We start from the raw sequence: 10187 nt of genomic DNA, 5'->3' as shown, positions 1-10187 counted from the left end.
AGAAGACTTTCCACATCAAGCAGATGTTCACCTGCACATCTGCTAATATGGTATACTGCATCCGCTGTACCCGTTGTGGCCTTCTCTACATCGGGGAAACCAAGCAGAGGCTTGGGGACCGCTTTGCAGAACACCTACGCTCGGTTTGCAATAAAGAACTGCACCTCCCAGTCGCGAACCATTTCAACTCTCCCTCCAATTCCTCAGATGACATGTCCATCCTTGGCTTCCTGCAGTGCCACAACGATGCCACCCGAAGGTTGCAGGAACAGCAACTCATATTCCACTTGGGAACCCTGCAGCCCAATGGTATCAATGTGGATTTCACAAGCTTCAAAATCTCCCCTCCCCCTACTGCACCCCAAAACCAGCCCAAAATCGTCCCCGCCTCCCTAATCTGTTCTTCTTCCCACCTATCCCCTACTCCCACCTCAAGCCGCACCCCCATTTTCCTACCTACTAACCTCATCCTGCCCCCTTGATCTGTCCGTCCTCCCTGGACTGACCTATCTCCTCCCTACCTCCCCACCTACACTCACCTTTACTGGCTCCATCCCCGCCTCTTTGACCTGTCTGTTTCCTCTCCACCTATCTTCTCCTCTATCCATCTTCTATCCGCCTCCCCCTGTCTCCCTATTTATTTCAGAACCCCCTTCCCCTCCCCCATTTCTGATGAAGGGTCTAGGCCCGAAACGTCAGCCTTCCTGCTCCTATGATGCTGCTTGGCCTGCTGTGTTCATCCAGCTCTACACCTTGTTATCTCAGGTGCCCCAATTCTGTTTTGCATGTTTCTGCAACAATGCAAAACACACCCAAGGAAGGCGCTCTAAACAGTAAGTGAAAAATACTATTGCACTAACATTCAATTAAAGCCTTTATCTGAAGGGAACTACTTACTGCAGAATAAAGGTGCACACTGTGAAGCTGCAAACAGCCACCTCCCAACCAAGTCTCATTTGACGAGGAGGGCGCGGTGCAATCAACATTAGTGCTGATGCTGCTGGAAGGAGTTATTGCACATTCAACAAAGCAGGAAAATTCACTGGCCTGTGCATTTTAAAGTTAAATACATTTCAAGATTGTAGGACCGTATTGGAGGGTAAAATGAAGGGCAACAAGAGTCAGATTGTGCTTATCGTCACATGCATGGAAAACAATATTAAGATAAAAGGCACAACTATCTTGCACATGATAGCACGAGGAAGAGGAACTCTCAGTCATGGGGTATGCAGCTCAGCAGGTAGCTACAGGCCTTTATCAAACACATGAGCAGCCTAGTAAGGCCCCAGAGGTTATATTGACGCATGTCAACAGCTTAAATGGAAAGCAAACTTCCCGTCCTTGACGTTCACTTAAAAAGCCAGGGATTGTGGGGGAGGCTCAAGTCCCACCTCAAGTATGTTTGCCTTTGTTGAGTACACTCCAATAGAGGCAGGTTCACTGAATTATTTGGAGGGTCTTGTGGTACATTGTAAGTGTTCATTCCTGGGGTCAGAAGGCCAAGGCTCAAGCCCCACTTATATACATATATGCCATAACATTTCTAATAGGTTGATTAAAAATGTCTACATCTCATTCCTGATATTTCTTCACAGATCAGTGTTTCCATGCCACATATTTGATCAATTTAACACAGCAGTTGTAATAAGTATTGCTGAGAAAGAGGAGGAGAGGAGAATTGAAATTACAGAACTAGACACAAGAAGCTCAGGGGGCTGCAGCTGTGAATGAAGTGTGGCATTTTCTAGTTGAGAGCCCACAGTGCCTTTTGAAAGCAATAGAGTTTGGCTTGCTCACCATAGGCTCAGAAATTGAAGGTGTCAGAGCGATTGAATTTGTAGCTGTCACTGGGTTGCCTCAGGTCCAGGGGGCCATTGACTGAACACATAGCAATTAGAGTTCTATGGCATCATTCAGCCAGATTCCTGAATGGAAAAGATTTCACTCAGTCAATGTTTAGCTCATTTGTGACCACAGGCAGCAATTCCTGCAGGTGTGTGCCTGCTGTGCAGGGTGCTGTCATGACACTTATATTCTGCAAACTCCCAGTTTCCTCAAATGTCTACCACATCCCTGCACCATCTCTAGAACTGGCCTGTGTGTGGCAAGGGATACCCTCGTGGTTAATGATCTCGACATGAAACACTTAGACTGATGCCAAACATTGCTGCAATGAAGGAAGTCCATCCGCTAAGGCCATCATTGGACAGACAATTGGCTTTTTAAAGATGTGCTTCCATTGACTGGACTGGTCAGCAGGAGGATTCTGTTATTCACCAGTGTTATTAAGAAGCTTCATTATTACTGTTTCAGGATCTATGTTTCAAGGATTAGGAAAATAGTTTGTATAGAATGCTGAAGAGATACTTGAACTGTATCTTTCTCAAAAGAGGTCACTACAACGATGTTGGAACTTTATTTTTTAAGGACACTGCTTATTTTCTAGAAATCACATTCCTGGGTTTATGGCCAAAGTGTTAAGTCAGGAGCGTTATTAAGGAGATGTTTGCTGTACAGGCGGCAAGGTCAGAGTAAACTGTTTCCTGACTGACCATGTCATCATTATCACATGATCACACTTAAAGTGACAGTACACTATACTTTGTGAAATCTTTTCCATTTTTCAGGGTGATAACACCCTGCACAGCAGGCACACACCTGCAGGAATTGCTGCTTGTGGTCACAAACATTGACTGAGTGAAATCTTTTCCATTTGAATTTGATAAAACGTGTGGAATTAAGAGTCAAATGATGAATTGATTGTTGGGGGGAGAAAATCTATCTCGTTCATCAATGACCTTTAGGGAAGGAAACTGCCATCCTTACCTGGTTTGACATTACATGCAATGTAGGGATGGGCAATAAATGTGATGCCTTCAGTGAATGGATAAAAGAAATTACATAAATATGCAACATCCCTCCAACTTTACAGAGGTTCCTGCAATGTAAGTATTTACAAATACATACACAACAATCAGTAGGAATGATGGTCCAGAGAACATCGATTCCTGTGTAGCTGTCGACACACCTCAGACCTCTTTAGATGTACTAAGAACATCATCTGTCCTGATTTTTCGTGAGGTGATTGACCGTTCGGATGCTCGCACAAGGTCATGGTATTCTCCATAAGGTACCGTTTTCCTCAGATGCTGCAGTTACTGTTCTGTCCTCAGGTATGACCGGGTCTCTATTTAGCCAAGTTATTTGTGGATCTTCAATTAATGGTGTCTCTGGCGCATTCATTCTGATTGCCAAGATTGATCTATGTACCTTGTCCATGCTACATAATCTCTTGTCCGTATGGTATAAGAGATTGGTCCAATCTGCACTACAATGATGGCCAGTATCCATTTCTACCAGTGTAATTCCTTGCCAACACCTTTTGATCTATTTGTAAAATGTGGCTTTTTGGTCTTGTTGGAAAACTTGATTCTGTTTTTCTTGTCAGCAACGTCTTTTGTCATGGGAGATTTCAGCAAATCAAATGCTGTACACAACTGAGGCTTTACCATGAGCAAATTCAGAGAGCTTTGGGTCATCAAATGGGTTGTGTTCCAGTATGTTAACAAAAATTGGCTCAGTCTTTTCAGTAGTGATCTTTGTTCTCAAATTATATTAAAGGAATGTTCATTGTCTGAACAAACTCTTCTGACAAACCATTTGTGGCTGGGTGATAAGGAACTGATTGAATTTTATTCTGCTTTAGATAGTTTTTATCACATGAGTTTACAAACTGTGGACCATTATCACTAACAAGTTGTTCCAGATAACCAAACCTTGCAAAAATGTCCCCCAATCTTTCAATGATTTTTTTTCTTAACATGTAATCTTCACCATGGCAGCTTCAGCACATTTACAATGTGCATCAGCTACTGTGAAAAAATAATTGCCCTTCAAATGGTCTGGCCTAGTCAATATGGATTCTTTGCTATGTCCGCCCTGGCCATTCCCAGGGCTGTAAAGGTGCGAATGGAGGTAGGTTGCAAACTCTTGCACAAGCTGCAACAATTCTTCCCTTCTCAATTTCGGAGTCAAGCCCTGGCCATCAAAATAGCTTCTGGCTATCTCCTGTATTCTGACAGTGCCATAGTGACCTCCATGTATTTGGTTTGACACACATTGCCCTAGCAGTGATGGTATATGTGACCTTCATTTCCCATAGAAGACATTCTGCTTGTAAGGGTAGTTCTAACTTCTGCGAGATATATGGCATTAGTCTAGGGACAGTAAGGACTGCAGATGCTGGAAGCTAGAGTTAATAAATGTGGAGCTGGAAAAGTGCAGGAGGTCAGACAGCATCCAAGGAGCAGAAAAGTCAATATTTTGGGCCGAAACCCTTCGTCAGGGGTTGTTTCTGTGATCCTCCAAAAAAGTACTATGTCCATCACTTTTGATAGTAGCGATCCATTTCTAATTTATTAATTAATTAACTTATCATGCCATTATAGGAGTATTCTCTACTTTTTCGAAGTAGGAAATGTCTACATAAGGACTGTTTGTAGTCAATACTTTTGGCAAAGGTTATCTAGTGAGCCTATCAGCATCCTATGTAAGTTGAATTGTCAATACTGAATTGTATAAGTGTGAGCTGATAGCAATTGCTCCCACCTCTGCATATGGCTCGCTGTTGGAGAAGGTTTCCCTTTGAGGCTCAAATATTGTGTTCACTGGTCTGTGGTCTGTTAGTAGGATAAATTCCTGGCCAGATAGGTATTGGTAGAGTTATCTGATGCCAAAAATGATTCTGAGAGCTTTTTTCTCTATCTGTGCATAGTTCATTTCTGCTTTGTTTAATGATCTTGATGCAAAAGCTATTTGGCTTCTCTTCAGGATTGGGTAATATATGAGAAATGACTGCTCCCACTCCATGGTGATGCATCACATGATAGCTGCAAAAATAACTTTGGATCGAAATGGGTCAGGACTTCTGACTTTAATAAAACATCTTTGGCTTGTGTAGAAGTTCTTTCACATTGATTTTCCTCTTCCAAATTTTTGTTTTAGCATCATAAATTTTGTAATTCCTTGAGAATGTTTAAGAGATTTGGGACAAGTCTGCCACAGTAATTTAGCAAGCCAAAAATAATTGTAGTTGGTTTACATCTTCAGTTAAGGCTTTTACTTTGGAAAGTGATTTGTGTAGTCCCTTAGCATCATTGAGATGGCCTAAATATTCGACAGAAGATTTAAAAATAAAATCACGTGTATTTTCTCACTGTTAGGCCATAACCTTCAAATCTGTGCAGAGTAGCTTCTAAGTTGTGGAGATGCTCTTTATTGATTCTCACTGAGATTCAAATATCATTTAGTTAACACTGGATTCCTTCCAGTCTCTATACACCAGTTCAGCTGTTGAGCTTCCTTTGCTTTTAGTTCCTTCAAGACTGCTATTTCCAGTGTTTTCATTGAATCTAGGTTCCTTTCCGTGAGTAAACTCTTCTGGATTTTTTCACATCTTAATACACACCAGTCTGTCACTGATAGCACCATTTAAGTTGTCTCAGAATTCGCAAAATTCTGCTAACTTTTTAAAAATTGCTACAAACTGAGAGATAGATTCAGCATCATGTTTGGTGCATTTGTGGAATCTGAACTTTTCAGCAATTACCAATGATTTGGTGAAAAATAGTTCTGTAGGATGCGTACAATTTTTTCATAAATTTTGGAACATGGCTTCTCTGGCTGTACCAGACTCCTCAGGAGATTAAAAGTTTTTCCTCATACTACTGAGGGACGACTGTATCTGCTTCAATTATGAAGCAGATCTGCAACAAAATAATGGAGCCTCTCTATAATGGAGTTCCAGCTTTCTGTATTTTTATCAGACAGTCCTATGGAGCCAAACTTTCCCACCTATTTTTAAAAATGGAAAGGACTTGCATTGTATGATGTCTGTTCCTTTCTAAGACCACACCTCAACCTTAAAACATTTCACTCTGTGTACGGTATTTCTTCTGCACTATTCATGTCTTCCCTATGGTGAATACTTTTTTGTTCCTCACAGATTGTACCTGCTTGAATATTTTAATTTCATTTCTGCAATGATGACCACAATTTTTTTTTTCAACGAAACAGTGGATTGACCTGGTGAATCTCAGAGCAGTTTTTATACTTATCATCAGTTTTCTTCTTGTAATAAGTTCCAAGAAGGACTAGGAGGCCGGAGTGTTGAACAGCAGGAGCTTTATTTCCAAGATGTTTACTCTACAGGCAACAAGATTAGACTCAACTGTTTCCCATTCAAAACAGTCGATGGTATCATCCTTATGTCCTGTGATTAGACTCATAGAATTGTGCTGTTCAGAAAAGGCCCTTCAAGCCCATCAAATCTGCACCGAATCTTAAAGTGACAGTCCACCATAATTATAGAAATACGCAATCCCTCCGAATTCTTGATGATTCATGAATGAACTGATTCTGGAAATGTCCCAGTGACAATGACCTATGCTTAATGATTCCAGTCTATGTGTGCCAGGATGCCAACTGAAAGTCAACTTCAACATTTCATCATTTTCTTCCCTGTGAAGAACTAACAATTATAAGCAATTTTTAAAAAAATCTTTGCAGAGAAAGCTCTTTCTTTCTTTTAATTTGTGTCTGTGCATGTGCAGGGTTTATCCAGAAAGGTTAATATTTACACTTCTTTGTTTAAAACTACATTAGCCATCTTTTTCGAATAAGTGGTAGTTTCACAATAAATCAATATTATTTTTTATTAAAGAAATGTCATTGATAGTTTTTGCTTCTTCTAAACCTAATGCAGATAAAGTATGTAATCGGCCAAATTTGTAACTGGGTAAAGCATTCAAATTTCTGTTGTGACCAATGGAGTAGTTGAACTATACAGTAAAAGTACACTCTTCAACCATGTTCTTTAAACAGCACAAAGTCTCTTGAATAGTCATTTTTTACTGCACAGTGAACAATCTAGATAACAATATGATGCGAATTTTGAAGGGGCAAAGATAGACCAGCCGCCTGTTTCCTCAGACAAGGAAGAAGTGGAGTCTGATAGAGTCTGAGGGAGCCTGTTCTGATGTCAAAGGTGCTGAGAAAGGCAGGGCAGTAGTAAAACAAGGCAAACAAGCCATCGAAAACCTGCTAGTGGCTAAATTTGAGGCCTAATAACTTTGCATGAACATTTGTGTGTACTCAGATGTATTAGCCAAATGTGGCACAGAGGTGTTCCTGACCTCGCAAATTCTTCCTCCTTACTGGTTAATATATCAGATACTTTGTCATTGATTAGAACTGAACTCGTTCCTTTTGCACCAATAACCTTCTGTCCAGTTTCCTGGCCAGAGCATCAGCATGGAGTTCTGCAAGCTTACATGGAAGCTGTACTTGTGTACCTCAGACTTTTGTTTGCATCTATCTATTACCAAAAAGACTGGAATATGCTGACTGTTTGCCAAAACCCAACTATAACAAAGACACATGCCTCCCTGACACGCTCAATGCTTTCTACGCTCGGTTTGAGCAGACTGCCAGCGACATGATCATGCCTGCCCCGACAACCCCAGACACACTTGTTCCCTCCCTCACCACTTCGGACGTCAGATCGGTCTTCCTGGGCGTCAACCCAAGGAAAGCAATGGATCTGGTTGGTGTCCCCGGCCGAGCAATCAAATCCTGTGCGGACCAACTGGCATCTTCAACCTCTCCCTCCTACAAGGTGAAGTCCCCACCTGCTTCAAGAAGACATCATCCCTGTACCTAAGAAAGCACATGCAATGTGCCTTAATGACTACCACCCAGTGGCTCTGACCTCAATAATCATGAAGTGCTTCGAGAGGCTGGTCATGGCCCACATCAACTCCAGTCTCCCAGCCTGCCTCGATCCCCTACAATTTGCCTACAGACGTAATAGGTCCACAGAGGATGCCATATCCCTAGCCCTGCACTCATCCCTGGAACAGCTGGACATCAAAGACACCCACATCAAATTCCTGCTCGTTGACTACAGCTCTGACATCAACACCATTATCCCCTCCAGACTGATCTCAAAACTTGGTGACCTTGGTCTCAGCTCCACCCTTTGCAACTGGATCCTTACCTTTCTGACCTACAGGCTGGCATGAGTGAGAATAGGTAACTGCACCTCCTCCAGAATAACAATCAACACTGGAGCCCCCAGGGATGTGTCCTCAGCCCCCTACTGTATTCCCTGTACAGCTATGACTGTGTTGCCAAATTCCGAATGAACACCATCTACAAGTTCGCTGACAACACCACCATAGTGGGATGGATATCTAACAACGACAAGTCAAACTACAGAAGAGACATAGAGGGCGTGGTGACGTGGTGCAATGAAAACAACCCGTGTCTCAGCATCGACAAAACTAAAGAACTGATCATTGACATCAGAAATAAAGGAGGAGAACATGCTCCCATCAACATCAACGGGACTGAGGTTGAGAGGGTGAAGAGTACCAAGTTCCTCAGAGTGATGATAACTGACAACCTGTCCTGGACTTCCCACGTAGATGCGACAGTCATGAAGGCGCAACGATGCCTCTTCTTCCTCAGGCAGCTCAAGAAATTTGGCATGTCCGTAAGGTCCCTCACCAACTTCTACAGATGCACCATAGAAAGCATATTGTCTGGGTGCATAATGGCCTGGAATGACAACTGCTGTGCCCAGGACCATAAGAAACTACAGAAGGTGGTGTGCACAGCTCAGACCATCATTGAAGCCAAACTTCCATCCATGAACTCCATTTATATGGCTCACTGCCAAGGAAAGGCTGCCAACATCATCAAAGACCCATCTCACCCCGGTAATGATCTCCTACAACCTCTTCCGTCAGGTGGAAGATACAGAAGCCTGAACACATGCACGAGCAGGTTCAGGAACAGCTTCTTGCTGGCCATTATCAGACCAAAGAATGGACTGTCAAGCCTCAAATAATGCTGATCTTGCTAATGTTGATCTCGTCTAGCGCACATCCTGTGCAATGTAACCTGTATGCCTCTGTCTAAGTCATTTTGATCTGTACATCCTTTGCTTACTATGATCTGCCTGTACCACTCGTAAACAAAGCTTTTCACTGTATTTTGGTACATGTGACAATAAATAAATCAATCAATCAAATAAATCGATCAATCTATGTACCTTAACATCTCATTTTCCAAATGTTACATTCCTCCCGACAATCAAAGTGAATGAGAGCCTCAGCATGCTTTTTACTGCTGCACATGATGCACGTGGGAGTGTCTTAGCTTGTCATAGATCCTCAAAATAATTTGCCAGGAAAACATGAACAATCAGAAGTCCTGACAAATGAAAGAGACCAAAGGAATTTAGTAAAAACTGAAAGAACTGTAGATGCTGTAAATCAGAAACAAAAACAGAAGTTGCTGGAAAAGCTCAGCAGGCCTGGCAGCATCTGTGAAGGAAAAAATCAGAGTTAACGTTTCGGGTCCGGTGACCCTTCCTCAGAACTTTTTCTTCACTAACACTACCTCGGTAGTCTTTACCCGAAACACTACCTAGGTAGTCTTTACCCGAAACACTACCTAGGTAGTGTCTCCCACCCATCCTCCTCCTCTAACCAAAAAAAAAAAGTTCTGAGCGCTGATTTGGTAAGGCTACTAGTATTTTTTTTTTAAATTTGTCTTTGGGAATTCAGAACAGTGGGAATGGATGTTAGGGCAGTTGTATGCTCCTCCTGTAGAATGTGGGAGGTAAGGGTCACCACTAGTGTCCCCACTGACTTCATCTGCGGGAAGTGCACCCAACTCCAGCTCCTTGGAAACCGCGTTAGGGAACTGGAGCTGGAGCTGGATGAACTTCGGATCATTCGGGAGGCTGAGGGGGTAATTGAGAGGAGTTACGGGGAGGTAGTCACACCTCAGGTACAGGAAAAAAGTAGATGGGTTACAGTCAGGGGACGGAAAGGGAACAGGCAGACAGTGCAGGGATCCCCTGTGGCCATTCCCCTCAAAAACCAGTATACCGTTTTGGATACTGTTGGGGGGGATGGCTTACCAGGGGTAAGCCATGGGGTACAGGTCTCTGGCACAGAGTCTGTCCCTGTTGCTCAGAAGGGAAGCAGGGAGCGGAGGAGAGCATTAGTCATTGGGGACTCCATAGTTATGGGGACAGATAGGAGATTCTGTGGGAACGAGAGAGACTCGCGGTTGGTGTGTTGCCTCCCAGGTGCCAGGGTCCGTGATGTCTCGGA

Source organism: Rhincodon typus, chromosome 13 (assembly GCF_021869965.1).
Source record: "Rhincodon typus isolate 14 chromosome 13, sRhiTyp1.1, whole genome shotgun sequence".
Lineage (NCBI taxonomy): Eukaryota > Metazoa > Chordata > Chondrichthyes > Orectolobiformes > Rhincodontidae > Rhincodon > Rhincodon typus.
The sequence above is the reverse complement of the archived record's forward strand: the minus strand, read 5'-3'. Positions refer to the sequence as shown.